The sequence below is a fragment of the Hirundo rustica genome, chromosome Z (assembly GCF_015227805.2).
Source record: "Hirundo rustica isolate bHirRus1 chromosome Z, bHirRus1.pri.v3, whole genome shotgun sequence".
NCBI classification, from domain to species: domain Eukaryota; kingdom Metazoa; phylum Chordata; class Aves; order Passeriformes; family Hirundinidae; genus Hirundo; species Hirundo rustica.
Window position 1 is genome coordinate 30,058,511 of NC_053488.1, and position 17,462 is coordinate 30,075,972.

Genomic DNA, 17,462 nt, shown 5'->3' on the forward strand with positions numbered 1-17,462 from the left:
TCACAGTTTCAGCTAATTTTGCCTCATGTAAACAAAAAGGGAACATGCCAGTTTAGTTCAAACCACTGGAAACTGTGGATTTTGTTTTGTCATTACACCGTCAGTGCTGAAACAGTTCTTAAATGCTCTATAAATTCAATTCACACCCATTTAAAGTATCTCCAGGTCTATTTTAGTGCTGTTATCCAGTTAATGAATGGTAAAACTCAAATCCAGGTATTCACTGCAATAAAAGTTACACATTCCTATTTGAAGAAAAAATAGGAATTGGAAATTCTCATCCCACTGTGAATTCAGTTCTACTTCTATGCAAGTAGGAAGGATTCACACTGAATTTAAATGTGGGCAAGAAGCATAGTCTTTCCCTTGTCTGCGTGGTCATATATTCAGAACATAGTAATGAGAGCTAAAATGGCTGAAGAAGCAAGTTGCTGGTGCCTTTATGCAAACTTAGATGTGAAAATGGGTTAAGTAAATGGTTGTGCCCTACACTACAGGGATTATAGTTTAATGGGCTAATCAATAACATTGGAAAGCACAAAACTTGCAGTTTGTTTTTGTTCTTGTGTTCTTTCCAACCAATGTTCAGCATGATAAATCACAAGCCATTCCTTTTCAATACATCAGTCTGAAGTACTTGCCTCCTCAGTTTCTAATAGATAAAACAGCCTCCTGTGAATTTCAAGGAAAGAGACAACTAACATTCTTTCTGTAGGATGGTGGTGCTTTTTAGACAGTCATTTTCAATACTGGATTTCCATTAACAATATAGGTGAAGACATAGGGAATAAACTACTGTGCCCTTTCATGTTAACAAAATTTTACTGCATTATTTTAAAGCAATAATGATAATTAGGTTCTTCTTATATTAGCAATTTATAAAAAGTTTTTATAATTTCATTCTAGGATAGTCAAGTTAGTTCATATTACAGACAACAATGTAAGAATTCTTTTAAAGGGTTCATAATCCCAACCTATTTTTTACAGAAATGTTTGTACTGTTTTTATATGTAAAGCTAATTCACTTAGAAATTCCTGCGAATCTTTCTATCTGAACTGGAATTATATACTTCCTTGGTGCTTTTTTGCTTTTTTTTTTTTTTTTTTTTTTTTTTTTTTTTTTTTTTTTTTTACTACCTATAACAAGTTTTTCCCTCTAATCCGGTAGAATTAGTATAAAAATTGTCTGACTGGAACAAAATCCAGTTGGAATTACTCATCATTCCACAAACGTTTAGGTCATCTTCATATATGTCATCCTTATATGCAAAAAAATCCCTTACAGAGCTCTTGCTACTTCATGAACACGTGATATAAAATTACAGAAGCCATTTGAAGAGTTTTTTCTCTTTGGTAACTGTTAGATAGCCCAGTTCTCCCATCTTGGTAGCCTAATATTTTCTCTAATAAATATTAGCAATTTTATTTGTGAGATTGTTTAATGTAGTTTCAGATGTGAAAATAGTAAGATAATAACATCAAATGATAAGACTGATTCTACCTTCTTAAATATTTTATGACAGCTTTATGTCTCAGTGAGTTACAACAACAGGTTACCTTTTCTCAAAAGTATTAATTTTTTTTTTAAGCCAAAAATATTATATGACTCATTGAGGTTGAAGAAGTCATGCCCATTTCCGTTATCACTCTTCAGAGGTGTAACTTTTAAGCTGAAAGTCTCCTAAATAGAGTTCCTGAATACATCTTTTCCAATAACGGTTTCACTTAATGGCTTTCCATTAAATTATTATTTAAAAAAAAAAAAATCTTCCGGAAATAAGATCAACCTTACTTTGTTATTTATTTTATCAATATTTTTTAAGGACATACTACACTCTTGAATAATACAGTTTTCTTGTGAATATTGTTGATATAACATGGCAACAAGTAATGATTTAATTTAATAGAAAGATTGGATGGCATTTTCAATTCCATTTTTCAGTGTTTTATTTTATGTAGATGACAGCGTTTTATTATGCATGTGGCAGAGTTTCGTGTGATGCTATTATCAGTTTTTTATGGCTAAATAGTCTTCCTTTTTTCATTTCATATTTAGTTCCAGTTAGTGTTTGTAAAGATAAGTTTGTACTAGAAATCTGTAGAGCTCAGAAATCTGATTAATTCTACCAGAATTGTAACTGAGAAGAAACCAGAGATTAGTCTTGATCAGTAACCTATTGAATATTTTTCATCATTTCTAATGTCTTGTCAAGACAGATAACTAAGAAGGCTAGAAGAATCGCATTTACTTTGACACTCTGGTAATATGTGTTTTACACTCTGAAACTTCTGATTTTTAATTATTTATGCTGCTTGTTTACTATTCATTCCTTCTACCTTATATAAATATATATATATATATATATATATTCTTGTGTATTAATAGATACTAATTTGCTCTGGAACAATTAGAACTTTTGTGATTAGAAATAACACAATAATTTGCATAGTAAAAAAACCCCAAAACAAACCTTAAAATTAGTCTTAGTTTGCTGATTCACATGCAGACCAGACTTCCTGTAGTGCTCCTATGCCTATGATTTATATCTTTTATTGACAAAACTTCAATTAAGTCTAAATCTAGATTTCAACCAGATAGGATAGAATTCCTCTCATTGTACCATTTGCATTGTAATTTTGCTTGGATTCAGGAAAGAAAAAAATTCATAGAAACCTGTCAGTTTTTATAAGATTCATGACTCAGTGTTTTAAGTGACTTCATTGCTGCAACAGAAGTATGAATGGCTACACATGTAGAAGGAAAATAAAAAGACAGCCTGAACATTTTTTGTCATGAAGGATCCCAAAACAAATGACATCAAAATGTCACGGGTTTTTTTGAAATAAATAATTAGATAAAGAGATTTCAACAGACAAATATAGTTTGTTATAGATTATTTTATATACTTTTCGTAAGACTTCTGATTTGGAAATATCAGTACATTTGTAGCATATATTGTTTGCCCTCTCCTCTACAGAGTTCAGACTATGAGTATGCCTTCCTTTCCAGATTTTTTTATAACATTGTTACAGAATATTGTTGTGTAAACAAAGATTGCTGCACTTTACGCATCTTAGTGTCCTTTGATCTTCAAAATCAGATTCTTGCTACACATACGCACTTTACTGTAATAAATAAATTGCCTACTCTCAAGAGGAGCCACAAAGTAGAAATAACTATTTCTGGAATTAACAGAGGGCCTTGCAGAATAAATAGCAAGTTGTCACGACACTGAATTTCAATTTACTGCACTGAATTAAGTATTGTTAAATTTTTTTCAATAGTGTTTTTTAATTGGACTTAAAAGTAAAATATATTAAAAATTGTAAATATTTCCCTTCAATATTAAGCTACAAACCATCTTTCACTGTGGATCTTGCTCTTGTAAAAACATGTTGTCCTACGTTGCCCTGCAGACTATTTAATAATCAAGCTTCAGTTACAGTCTATAAATGTTTCTAAGCAACCACAACCCACTTTAAATATGCTAGTCAATTAGGTCTAGACACCCTCTTTCAGTGTTTGTCTCTATTATTTCTTTCTGGCTTGAAACATAAAAGACAGAGAGATAGAGGGAATATTTCAAAATAATACCTTGTACTGATCAAGGGTGACTCTGTTAAGTAGCGCCTCTGCAGATAAAGGTAGCCCTTGGGCAGCCCCTGTCCAAGAGTATGGTGATATGTGTGCCCATCAATCCCTTATCAACATACAAGCCACAAAGAACAGAAACTTATCTGGCTAATGCCAATACAGAAAATAAAAAGATAGGTGTTGGTGACTATGGGAATAATAGCTTCTCCCATGTTATGCAATGTTTTCATTCTGTGTTTTTACTATTTACTTCTTTCCACATTTAAGGAAAAAAAAAAAAAAAAAAAAAGATGAAAAACATGAAAAAGTCTCCAAATTAAATAAACCGCCTGATTCTTAGACACTTTCATAAGACAAGACTATAAATAATTATTTTTCTATTCCAAAATGTAATATCAGTTGAATTTTGAACACAGAGTTGTCTTAGTTAAATTGCCTAATCTCGTTAATCTGTTACCTTAATTTTATTTTCCCATAATCATAAATTCCATTTTTTTCTTAGAAGCACAATATCCTTTCTTATTTGTTATGTTCAGTTTTCTTTATTATCTGTAATGCTTTCCACACTGTATTATTGTCTGTAAACATATTAGTGAGGAATATCTGAGAAGAAAATTCTGGCTTAATTTGACTAAGTCTCTTATGGCTTAGAATAGCTCCCTCCTTTAAGGCTGGTACAAAACATACTTTGTATTTGCTGTGATTATGCAATATGATTTACCTAAGCAAAGATAAAATTTGCTGGAACTCCATACCTAACAACAATTTTTTTCTGGACTTCTGGTATTGTCACTATCATTTAACACAAGACTGAGAGTGAAATAAAACATAAAATTTCACAAAAAACAGGGAGGCTAGAGAGAGGCTAAGGTATGTGTCTAGTAACTTATTTATTCCCTAGCTATATTTTTCTGTTGCTTTCTAATTGGTATCTCATTCTATAAGCAGTACCATAAAAGCAATAATGGTCAAAGATCTTTATAATACAATAGCTCCCCTGGGGGGGTATCAAGTAGCTAATAGAGGAAATTTTAGGGAATGTAAGAACAGCACAAATATATAGTATTACTACCCTTGGGCATGTCTGCTCCTTCGAGAGTTTCTGAAGCTAGGGGGATTATCAATGTATTTACAGCTTTATGGGACTTTTCTTCCTGGAGCCTATGGCATATTTTGAATCCCAAATAACTTTTTGCAAGAAGTTTCAGATTTTCTTTATAAGCTGCACTTATTCTGAACTTTACTTCCGTTTTTCAGACTATGGTTTTAGTACTTGAATAAAATATGAATGATTGGGTTCTTTTGCTTTTTATGTGCCAGACTTGATTTCTTTAAAATTCTCTGTACTTTCCTCAGTTTGTGTCTCTTCCAGATTGAAGCATGCTAGATATGTAGTCATTACTCATGCATTAACTGACTTACTATTTTTGGTCCTTCTTTTTTGTTCTGCTCCTTGTCTTGCCCTGTGTTGCTTTATTTACTTTTGACATGAGCTATCTAACTCAGATGAAAATTAACCACTTCCAAATTGTGAGTGCTTGTGATATTAGGACTACTTTTCTCAAGAAGTATGCATTCACATTTCCTGCAAGCTGAATTCCACCTGAGTATTATTAGAATTATCTTAGGATTCTTCTATATTTCCCCCAAAATAGTTGATTTTTCTCTAAGTAGCTTAATAACCCCAGGTAAATATGTGGTGTTATTCCCACTAACATTTTTAGCTTTTCTGTTCTAAATTAATAGGTTAAGGTGTGAAACTTGGGGATAATCCATGATTACAGAAATAATTGAAATACAGAAATAATGCAGCCAGCACCCCCAATTTTCCTATACATTATTATAGATATATTTTATTGTTTTTAGAATGTATTATACATTTCCAAACTTCCTATACACATATAAAATAATCCCAAATTTTCTGTGATATTTGTCATAAATAATTTCTCACTACAGACTGATCTACTTCAGTTAATACCCTACCTTACTCATTAAAAAGAGATAGGTCTAGTCATATGTACCTATCAATCATATTACCTTATACAAAGTAGGTAGAAAGAGTATTAAAAGTTTGGCGCCTCTTTCTCATATAGCTATACCTTGCAGAATATTTACAAGAGTCAGTGTATTGCTATGCAGTCTTACTCAGCCTTTATAGGTAAGTATTATTCATGGTACAAAGGCTAGTGTGAGGTAGGAGAGAAAACAGAAGGCTACAAGAGCTCGGTATGCTCAGTACCCTTTTTAGTTGCTGTTGCTAATCATTCAATGCATTCATTAAATTTCAATTTAATTCATAGCACAATATAGCAATTATGCTGTAGCAACCAGACTTTTTCTCCAAAACTGCAAAATCTAAGCTATGATCTTACTCCTGTACATTAGGGGCTATGTATTTATTACACAGTGTACTGATTCAAGCATTATGTTCTGTTTCCTAACTAGGAGAAACTTGAATTTCAGACAGGCTACACTTTCCAAGATTTAATAAATATTGCTAATAAGAAAGATATGTGTGATTTATAACATGAAATCCAAATCAAAAGAATTTGTAGGCCTTACAGGAAAAAGAATATGAAGACTTAGTGAGTAGATGTGAAATCTTACTTTGAACCTTTGTAGATTTTTCTGCTGTCCACTGAATTTCTCACCTAAGGAAAAAAAAATAGGCATTTGTGAAATGAATAATAAATTATGTAGTTAGAAATTACACTAAAAATTGTCACAAGCAAGTTTTATGTTTAATTTTTAATTTTTAATCCAAGTGAAGAGAACATTCTGTACATTGAGTACTTAATCTGTAATGGGAAAAGAGTTCTGTACAATTAAAAAGTACACATACTTTTTAGGTTTCATTCTATATAACAGTAAATCCATATAATACAAAAGGCAATAGAATTATCCTTAAAATTATGATTTGTAAAAAACCCCTCAGTCTTCTTCAGTGCACTGAAACAGATAGTCAGTTCCATTGTGGGAAGAGAAATAGAAATAGACTTTATAGAATCATGCACATGTGGACATGCTTTTTGCATGTGATCAATAAATATTTTCAATTTCAAGTTAAGAAAATGAAGACAAAAGAACTCAATTCAATACTTTGCTAATGTGATGAAAAAACTTACAGGTGCTCCCTTTAATATATCCAAAACTCTCAAAGGGAATTTCCTCTCAAAAGATGCTTCACTTTTCTAGTAAGCAGAAATATTTGCTTCCAGGAGATCTAACAATGACAGATGATTTGTCAAGTTCAAGACAGTGGCAGAATGTCTTCATCTTAAATTTGTGTTCTAAAGTGCGGCTGAAGATTTTAAACCCAATATTCTATTGCTTATTTAAGTGATAAAACAACCACAGATCCATTATTTGTAATGGAGGAACAGAAAAGGATTTTTATGTGGGTCACGGTTTAGGAATGGTTTAACCCAATTCAGTGTCACCACCAAGACTCCCCCAAACCAGACACCACTGGCTTGTTCCCCCTCTTCTCTCCCACTTCCTACTCCAGCTTGGAGTTGAGAATACTAAGCGGTAAAAGTGCAGATCAGTGGTTGAGATAAGAACAGTTTAGTAGAAATGGCAGTGAGATAAAACAGAGAGCAACAACGATATTAGTAAAATAAGTATACAAAACAGGGTGACCCAGAGACAATGTACAATGGCAGATGTGCTACCACAGTGGTTTTTGACAGGAAACCATACCTTTCTTTTTGGAAGCCAGAGAGAATCCCTTCCCCCCACAAACAGTCCTGGCAAAACTAGGACAATGGGTTTGCAAATAGCACAGATAGGGTCTTCTGTTACTTAGAAATTCTTCATTGGTTATATTTTACACAGCAGAGGATTTACTCATCCTCAGTTTTCTACCAAAATTTTTCTTGTTTTCTTAGTCAGTCTTAAAAGAACCGTGGTAGAGAGAATTGTTACTTTAACTATCCTTTTGCAGAGCACACCTCTGAGGCAACTTAATTCTTTGAAAAACTTATCTATTTAATGTATTTTACATAGAAACCAGTAAACAGTTACAGTTTTCCTTGGCAAACACACACATATTTCAGATTATAGAAATTAAAGTAATCTTATGGAAACCAGGTCAGTGTATGTTAAAGCCTGTGGAGAGAAGTGAAACTGACATGTTTTGTTCTTGCAGAAGGCCTCTTTATGTTCACCACAAGACAATCAAATCTTCCTGCCATCCCTGACTACCTCTACTCTTCCATTTTATAGGAATAGAGGATGGGCTGGCTTAGGTATACATCATCCTCCTGGACCTTGTGCTGGAACCTCACCCATAGCTGGGTAGCAGAGGGTAGATCCTCTGTGCACCATGCAGACTTATCTCATATTGTTCCCACATTGCTGGCCAAAGAAGAAGAAAGAAAAGAAGAAATAATGCTAAAGCTAATTTTCATTCAGCTTACAGGACTGCAGCAGGAGACACAAAAATGGAAGGAATGTAATTCAAACCTAAGCATTTGTTCTCTGTTCAGCAGATGCCTCAGGGCCCATGAGGAGACACTGCAACAATTAATGCATTTTTTTGTTCTGTTTTTCCCTTTTTACTTCCGTTTTTGGAGGCTTCTGTGCCAGGCCAAACAGCTTCACTGTTCATTTTAATCTGGCCCTAAATCTTGCTCTGGTTCATAGATCCTGAAGATAATCTGATTTTATGTCTCCACAGTACTTTAACTGTGTTTTTGAAGACACCCAAGGGAACAATATTCTAAACTGGTACTAACAATTTATTATGATATATTTATATATTTTATTCTTATATATAGATATATACACATACACACACACACACACACACACATTTTATATACATACATACATACATACATACATACATACATACATAAAAAATGAAAAGGCACTGGGAGGTGTCCATAAAGGCAGAACATGTAAAAGTTTCTCTTCACAAAAACATTGTTTGCCAGAGGGGGAAAAGCTCTCTTTGGAATAGTTAACACCACATCTGAGTAATTTTATTATTATTTTTTTTTAATCATCTATTCAGAAAGCATGTCAACGTGACTCTGGATTTCAATGCAGTTTCCACCCTCTTGACACATACTTCCAGGTGCTTTGTAGCAAAATGTGTAGTAGTTCACATTTAAAGCTAAAAGACTTACTCAAAGGTGCTCTTTTCCTCAGTAATTTCAAAAAATTAGACAAAAATGTCAACCCTCCAAATACCTGCCTCCTCCTAACCTAAAGGGAAAATTTTGAAAATACTTAGATGAATGAATAATTTTTCACATGTGAATAGTCAAAGTGAAGTTCTACTGACAGGGTAAAAGACATAAATTATACATGATTTAAATGTCCTTCAGTAAGCACTGAATGCAAGTGACCAACTGAGTGTTAAATATATTGAGCAAAGGAATGTCACTATGCTATAAGGCAATATGGGACATGCATTTTCAAAAACATAACAATAAATAAAACAAGTATATTTCAAGAAGAGTTCAGAGGAAAAACCTATAAAGTATCTAGTGGACAAACAGTGGTTACAACCTTTATTACACTTGAGAGATAAAATGTAATTAAGATAAATGAAGAATTGTCTGTCTGCTACTGGAAAGTTTTCTGTTCCATTTGTAAGAATATTTTAAAAGCATCAGTTCAAGTCTTCCTGGGGACCTCCACTGCTGCAGAGATAGGGTTTTGAATTTGCCCTTTGTAAAGGAACTTCGTATGAAGTTCTTCCAGTAAATGATATAATAGTTTCTGTTTCTCATTTTTCAGGCTTTGCTTTCTCTTCTCATATTTCAACAATTCCCTTCCTCTCTGTCGTCAGAGAAGCTACCACTTAGAAATTATTTGTTGGCTTTAGAGCAGACTGGTGTTTCCATTACTTTCCTTTTTGAAATTTTTTAAATATTATTATTTTATTTTATTTCTTTTCCTTAAGCCAGACACTGTCTTCAGTATAAAGAAATATTCAAGTATTCAGACCTGTCCTCTTTAACAGACTTCCTAACACATTTTCTTGCTTCATCTTGCTTCATCTTTCAATGACAATCTTTCACAGAAAAGACAATATTAAAAAAAATTCCCTGAATCTTTATTATTTTTATGATATTTAAAAATGAAAAAGCCTAAAATATGAAGTTTCTCTTCAAGCAATAACTTACCCAGAAGCACTGCAACAAAATCTGCTGTCTACCATTATTATTTTTATCAGTTACAGCTCTGCTACTTTCAGTGGTATTGCACCTCTTGCTTGTTCCTCTGAGACAAAAGTAAGGACTATAGTATCATATTTTTATTTTTCATAATAGGTATTAATTAGGTAATCAAGTTATTGACTTTTTTGTATTTCTGCAGAAGAAACAGCTTACTTAATGCAAATGCGCAATTACAGTGAGGGCTAATACAACATAAATGCACTGCACATTTAGAACACAGTCTTTCTCAACAATGATGCTATGAAACATTTATGAATGCTGAAGTCTATACACATCAGCAAGCCTGCAAAAATTGAAAAGAGTTCCTTACTCATGCAAAAATAAACAGATGCTTAAGTGTTTGCAGGAACAAGTTTTAATTTCTCTCCATGGGTATTGGACAGATCCTCTGCACAGGGATGAACTTCAGTCAATAAAATGATTAACAATAGTAACACACATTGCAGGGAAGTGTAAGCACTGCAAAAAAAATTAAGAAGTGTTAGCTGGGATCTGATCAGTGACATGTAAAACCTTAAATCTCTTGAGATATATTGCATTATAGAACAATGTCTGCAAGTATTTTACAGCAATGACTTATTTTCCTATCTTGTGTAGGACATGTCAAGACATTTCCACCTAATGAAACTTTACTATTTTGGTTCATTTCCTTCCACAAATGTTTTGGCCGTGTTTTCTGTTTAAAAAGTCATCTCTGTTTCCTTCTACATTTTCTTACTGTGCTATTTTCTCTAACTAATTTCCAATGTCTTCATCTTCCCCAACTCTGGCTATTAGAAATCTATTTTGAATACCCTCTTTTAATTTGCAAAATTATTTGTAACTGAAAACACATACATAAATAAATCTCTGTATCCTGATTTTATGGTCTGTCTTGACCTCTCCATATTCATGATATCAGCATTTTAGTGTTTCATCTTGACTTTGCAAACTCATTAAATGCTTTTAAAAATCTGAATTACAATATTCACCATTCTTCTGTTAAGTGTAGAGAAGTCATAGAATTGGTTCCAAATTTACTGAATGGAATGGATAAATTTGACTGAGTCCCAAGATGTGATTTGAATCAGTCTCCTAACTAACACCAGAAATTAATTTAAAATAATTTTTTCATTTCATACCTATGCCAGAAACTCCTGTATGAATAGTAGTTTTACAATTGTTCCATTATGAAAGCCTGAACTCTTTGTACCTCTTTGTTTTTGCCATGGGAATAAATTGGTCACTCATCCAGTATAATTTCTTTCTAATATTTTCTTCAAAGATGAATTAATCACATTAAATTTTTAACATGGCCTCTCATTTCTGTAAGTGGTGCTTGAACTTCTCTGCCATTTTACAGCACTTGCACTTTTGTCTATTTCTTTTGATAAAATGCCATTTAATTGTTTCTTAACTTGTCTTTGCAGCTAAAGAAGGGATTACATTATATTCTTTGCTCATTTCTCATTAAAAAATTAATATGGAAAATCTCTGGTTTTGGTATTCTGAAGCTAGAATAAATGTAAAGGGCTTACAAAAAGAACAAAGGTACCAGCAGGTTCTGTGGTAATAGGACATACTAAACTCTGAGTTGTGTTTCTTCATGAAGAATTTCTGATGTTAGGTTTCACAATATATTGACCAGTTCTGCTGATTATCTGAAGCTTGTGAAATCTGAGAATATGTGTGTGCATAATTTTACATGTTGCTGTGAAATACATACTTGTTGTTTCATCTGAAAAATGTAACTTCATGGAATAACATGACGTTAGGATATAACCAGGTATATTAAGACTCTCCAAATTTACACAGAATTGCCATTCCAGAAATCACATTCTTGGCTGATACACTAATAGAATTTCCATAGCTCTGTCTCAAAAAGAAGAGCACACAAAGAGTATACGAGTAACTGAATGATAATAATATTGATAATAGACAATTTATTTCACCACATTTTGTCATGTATTTTCTTGTTCAAACAAGAGAGGTTTTTTAGGGTTTGAGTTGGTTTGGAGTTTTGTTTTAGTGTTGGGGTTTTTTTATTTGTTTGTTTTTATTTTGGTGTTATTGTTTTTCATTGTGCTGTAGATTATTGTTGCTCTGAGGCTATTTTATAATCCAGAGGACCTTGTTTTTAATAAGCTGAAACTGAGTTTAGTTAAGTGGAAATACACCATGGGAAGTGAAGAAATTTAAAAAATATGCCCATGACATCAATAAGCAATGTCCTCTGTGTGTAGTTGCTGAGGCAGAAAGGATATGTAAAAGTAATGGCATACGCAGAAAAAATTGTATACTTTTACAATGTGCATATTGTATTAAAGATGATAATTTGCAGTTAAGACTTGGAACAGATCAGTGCTTCATGATGAAATAAGATGAATAATATTACTTAGTGTGTGGGGTAGTCCTAAGTCACAAAATTAAAGACTGATCAGCAAAGCAACCAGAAAAGTTACTGTGTTGGTGGGTCAGATTATTTATATCCCTAAGATCTCAAACTTCCTCTGAGCATGTAAAACTATTTTGTTGCTTAAAAACCCATATGGAGACTAGCAAGGCTGTGTTAACAAAATTCAGCACTAAAAATTGAAAAAGGGGCAAAGTTAATATCCAATGCAAACCGTTAAACCATTGGGGGAAGGAGAAGGGGAAGGGGTAGGAGCAGAGAGTTTGTTATTGCAACTGAATAAGGAAATGGATAGCAAAAACCAGAAGATAAAAATAGAACTAGCAAGGTCTGTGATAATTCACATTGCTTTCCTTTTCTTCTCTCTTTTTGTCACTTGAATTCCATGATATTCACGAATACATTTTAACTTAATTTCGATTACTCTCCTTAAGAATGAAAAGTGTGAAAATATTCCTTTAATTATTCAAATATGGAGTTCAGAAGGCTCTTTAAACAGAAAAGTGAGAAATTTAACAATTTCAATATAGTGAGATACTTGCAGAAAACAAAATTTATACAATATGCTAACACTTAGAGGAACCACTGCCAGACAATAGTCCCCACAAGATCCGCCACAGTAGAGAAATATTGCTCAAATCAAATTACAGCCAAAGTGGATATTTATCATAAGAGACTACTATGATTTTAGCTGATACTTCTCTACCAATGGATAAGTAAATGAAAATACATATGAATGGGGGTAAAATAACAGTGGAGTCTTTCTACTCCCTACAGTGACAAGGTATTTTCTCCTCAAATATTCCAGTAGAAGAATATGCAGGCCTTTATTATCAAAACAATATAAAGTCTTGCTTAGACAGGATAGAAGTTTGATGGATGAACACAGTAATTTTTGTACATATATAGTACTAATAAAAATTTCTGAAATAGCAGCTGTATGCTAGTATATATAAAGAAGTAGAAGAATAACATTAAATTACATCTATACCATCTTAATTTTCATGACTTTTAAGCCATGAAATACTGTGTAGATCTAGAGCACTGCTGTGCAATATTGAATTCGGCCATTTATCTTAAACCAGGAATAAGTGAAACATTGAATATCATTAAAATTAATAAGGGAATCATCTTAGTTGTTCTCAAGAGGTAATTTTGAACAGGAAAAACAAAACCAAAACCAAAACCAAACCAAACCAAAACAAAACAAAAAAAAACCCCAAAACCCCAAAACTGAGTTTATATTCAGAGTTGCTAGGGAATTAAATGAAATGGTTGCCAAGGTGAAATAATATATGGAAATTCCTGACATACATTATCTGAAGGTTTCTGTAGTCTGATCTTCCGTTTTGGCTCAGTGTTACCAGTAGTTTGAATACACATGTACTGTTGCTAAGGTCTGATGCTGTTGCCAGGTGAAAATGGCCCATATTAACCTGCCACAAATATCTAATATGTTGATAGAAGTGCGCTGATAAAAGATAGGAGAAACATGTCTCAGAAAATTGGATGATCTATTATTTCTTATCTGTGACATAACAGGGAAGTGACTTTTCTTACTCTTTGTGTACATGAACTCTAACCCATAAAAATATCAGTAAAGTACCCAACAGTAATGATGATATTATTAAATGAACATTGTGTTCTATAGAATATAAATCTTAATCAGGCATTCAGTGTAACCTATAAAGTGTTACTGAGGGGATATAACTGAAGTCAGATAGTGTGTAGTTCAGACTAGCAAAGATATAAGATCATTACTTCTGTACCTTTAAAATGGATTATTTCAAGCCATTCTTTCTTCTCAAACATTTTGAAACTTGAGCACCATTATCTCAAAGCAACTAAGAATATGCTTGAAGTAAAATGATGAAATAGATAATTTGAATGAAAATGAACAGGTGCTTTAGTTGCTGTGTGTCACATAGGTAACAGGCAGCTTTTTTAAATACTGGCTAAATTGCAGTCTAATGCCTTTCTGGCAATTTACATAATATTGCCAATAATATTTTGTAGTATAATATTGCTTGTAAAATCTTAGTCATTTCAGGGAGCAGGTCCTTGTTTATAAATCATATAAAGAAAGGAAATCAGAAGAAGCCATTAGACAGAAATATCCACACAGGTGGCCATGAGAAATAGCTAGTTTTCTGTCTTGATAAAGACAGCTACAGTGCATTACATGCATATAATTCTAGATTTCATTTGTCTGTATTGAGTACAGAGCACTGACTTACACTATGCTCCAGAAAAATCTATTGTATTTGATGATATTATACATTTTGAGAAAATAGTTTACACAAGGGCAATATGTAAATGGCAAAGTCACACTGTTCAGTGTTCAGCCACAGTTTTCTCCCTCTTTAGGACTCTTTCTAAATGATTTTTAATCATCCTCTACATCATTCAAGGTAGCTTTATTCTTGCTTTTGCCAAGCTTTAAAAGAAACTTGTAAAAAGTCACTTGAGAGTATGATCTTTACAAACATCTGTTTGCTGTTCTATCCAAACTCTGAGGTAACTCCTGAAGTCACAAAAGCTAAGAAAGCACATGACTGCTCTTCTGTTGTGAAAGTTTGTGTCTGTATGCTTAGCTTTGACTGACACATCATTTCTTCTCTGGACCTCAATCTATTTTCTGCCTCACTAAACTTACAAAACTCTGCATAAATTGTTCTTCTCAACTTGTTCTGTAATCCTATGAATACACAGTCTTCCTGTTCATCCCTTCAGTCAGTAAGTGCCAGCTGTTGGGTCCTGGAAACAGTTTTATTTATGTGAAATAAAAAAAAAAAAAGGGGGGGGGGAGGGGGGGAAGAAAAAAAAAAAGAAAAGCAGTGGATCAGAAAGCTGTGAAAACAACAAGATTGCACTGAAATATTGAATCAGAATCTTTGAGTTAAGCAAAAGAAATCATTATGGTTTCCATCAATCAACATACAAACAGATATAGACTAGGAAAGCTTTACACAGAAAGATAAAGCTCTGAGTGATTTCAGTCTATAAACAAATCCCTTTTTGATTGTTTTGTTGGGCATGAAACAGATCATGCTGAGAAATTACAAAAAATCCCCACCTCTGTGCAATGAACATAAATTAATTATCTTGATATATTCTGCCATATTGCATCTGTCAAAAATGTCCTCATTTTTAATGGGAGGCACAAAACATCCCATGCATGCCCCTATCATATTTTCAAAAGTTATAAAACATATGCATTTTCACTTCTTAGAATAGATGCATTTTTATATTTTATCCAAGAGCCATTACTATGTACATATATAATTAACAGTGAGGAACCATTGTATGAATTACAATAGCTTCCAGGAAGCACTGCCTCCAAAGTGACAGAGTGAGAGACAAAGCTGGTCTTTATGGAGATACAGTGGGAGAGATGTTCAGTTTCACATGGATCTGAGCTCCCCCTGCAGAGCTTTGAAGCTGCACAAACACCTATGGTATGAAAGGGAATGACACTGCTAGTGGTGCATTAATGTCCTGCCTTGCTGATGAGCTAAATACTCCTTGCCCTTTTCTGTAAGAAAGAGAAAGACAGCAGATCTTGCCAACATACACAGCAACCATGGTATCTCCTGTCAAAATCCTTTACATTTGAAGACTTTGCAGAGGTCAAGAACACACCAGAAATGATAGATTTCTTTTGAGAGTCTATCACGTGGTATCTGTTTTGGTAAAAAACCAATATTGTTGACAGTACTGCCTTGTACAAAAGGTGTCACCTTTCTTATTCAACTGTTTGTTTTTCCCAAGTAACAACTCTGAAATTGAGAAGAGTGGTCCACATCTCACTTCACTATGTGTTGTCCAGCACCTGCTATCTGCTGATTGGGGTAAAGAAATCTTGCTGACCTTTTTTAGGCATAGTGTGTGAAACCTCAGACTTCTTCCCTGTAACTGCTTATGTTTGACTTGCCACTATTTTTCAAGACCAGAGATGCTGCAAATCTGGTAGGGCTTAAAGGGTAGCCTTATTCTTGAGAAGATCCACTTTTTCCTCACTAGTTTTCTTGGAACAGCAAAGAACAGAAGTGGTGCATGTAGCTAAGGAGACTGGAGAATCCAGAAAGACTTTTGAATTGCTAGGAGGAAGTGAGTGCTTGTTTTGGAGACTTGGGGAGTTACACATGTCCAACAGAAGTTACAGTATCATATGCCAGGATTTCCTCACTGCCAATTGTCGTAATGCATTAATTGGGTTTATATTCGTAATGTTCTTTTCTATCTGTCCTTGCCCAGCAGTGCCCATCCCCCTCAAACCTAATCCTGTTCCCTCCCACTTACCACTGAGTGGGTGGTGCCTCTGGGTCTTGCCTATGGGCCCTGCCCCCTGGGGGAAAAGGCCGCGGGGAGGGGAGGGGCCAGCACTCTCTGGCATCTCAGAGCCATCGGATAAGGTCTCTAAAAGCTGATCAGGACTTAGGAATAAAAGCAGAAATATCCAACCCGAAGACAGAGAGTCAAGACTCTTCCTTTGCCATCGGTGGTCGTCTAATCTCGTGGGGGAAACTACAGCCAATAAACTGGATCAATTCAGGTAACATCTTGAAATTCTGGTAACATCTGGAGTCTGGATATATGTGACTGTTATTTAGTTTTCTAATTAATAGAGTTCAGTCATAAGTCCATACCTGTTTCTCTTGCTCTCAGAAATGATGTTCCCAAAGAGAAGAATACACAGGACTTCTATGTTGACTTTTAGGGATCACTAGCTTGCTCATGGGTGAGGGAGAAGTGCTGGTTTAAACTCAAAAGAGTTGTAACTTCCTGTGAGAAAAATATGCAAACTTATACAGAGCATTCCTGCTTTGTTCCTCTGTCTTTAATTGGTGTGCCATAATACATTATGCCTTCGTGATACGTAAAAGATTATGAGGCCTAATTCAAATTAAAAGTTCTGCAGTAACTGGTTGGTGCGGTTGTTTACTGTGCAACAGTAACACTGCAATATAAGAACTATGAATAACAATATTGCAATGAATTCAGAAGTCTGCTAAAGAAAAGTACCAGAGATCCCAACAGATAGAGTACAATGGTAAAACATCTGAAATAATCTTGTTTTATGGAAAATTTTAGTATTTCTGTGGAGAAAAGAATAATTTACTATTGTGCATATATATATTTAATAGTATTCACAGGTAAGTGCTAGTATAATTTTAGAATCTGCTGATCAGAGGAAGAAACAGAACTACTATTTAATGACAAAGTTGGCAAGCAAGAGCCACTAATAAAATAAAAACATTTGTATCTGTTTTGTTTGCTT

General features: G+C 33.8%; 1 protein-coding gene across 13 annotated transcripts in view; it reads right to left on the reverse strand.

The window, feature by feature from the left end:
* PTPRD (protein tyrosine phosphatase receptor type D) overlaps window positions 1-16,957 on the reverse strand; it is a 481,306-nt gene extending 464,349 nt beyond the window's left edge. For 8 of the 13 annotated variants that reach the window (XM_058424010.1, XM_058424007.1, XM_058424015.1 and 5 more), the window contains exons 1-2: window positions 16,831-16,956; window positions 6,203-6,246 (exon numbers count right to left, since the gene is read on the reverse strand). The gene's annotated coding sequence lies outside the window, so the exon portion shown is untranslated. Of the gene's footprint in view, window positions 1-6,202; window positions 6,247-16,830 lie in introns of all 13 variants that reach the window. The other 5 variants (XM_058424017.1, XM_058424016.1, XM_058424019.1 and 2 more) reach the window with 3 other exon arrangements.
* Window positions 16,958-17,462: the final 505 nt, after the last annotated feature.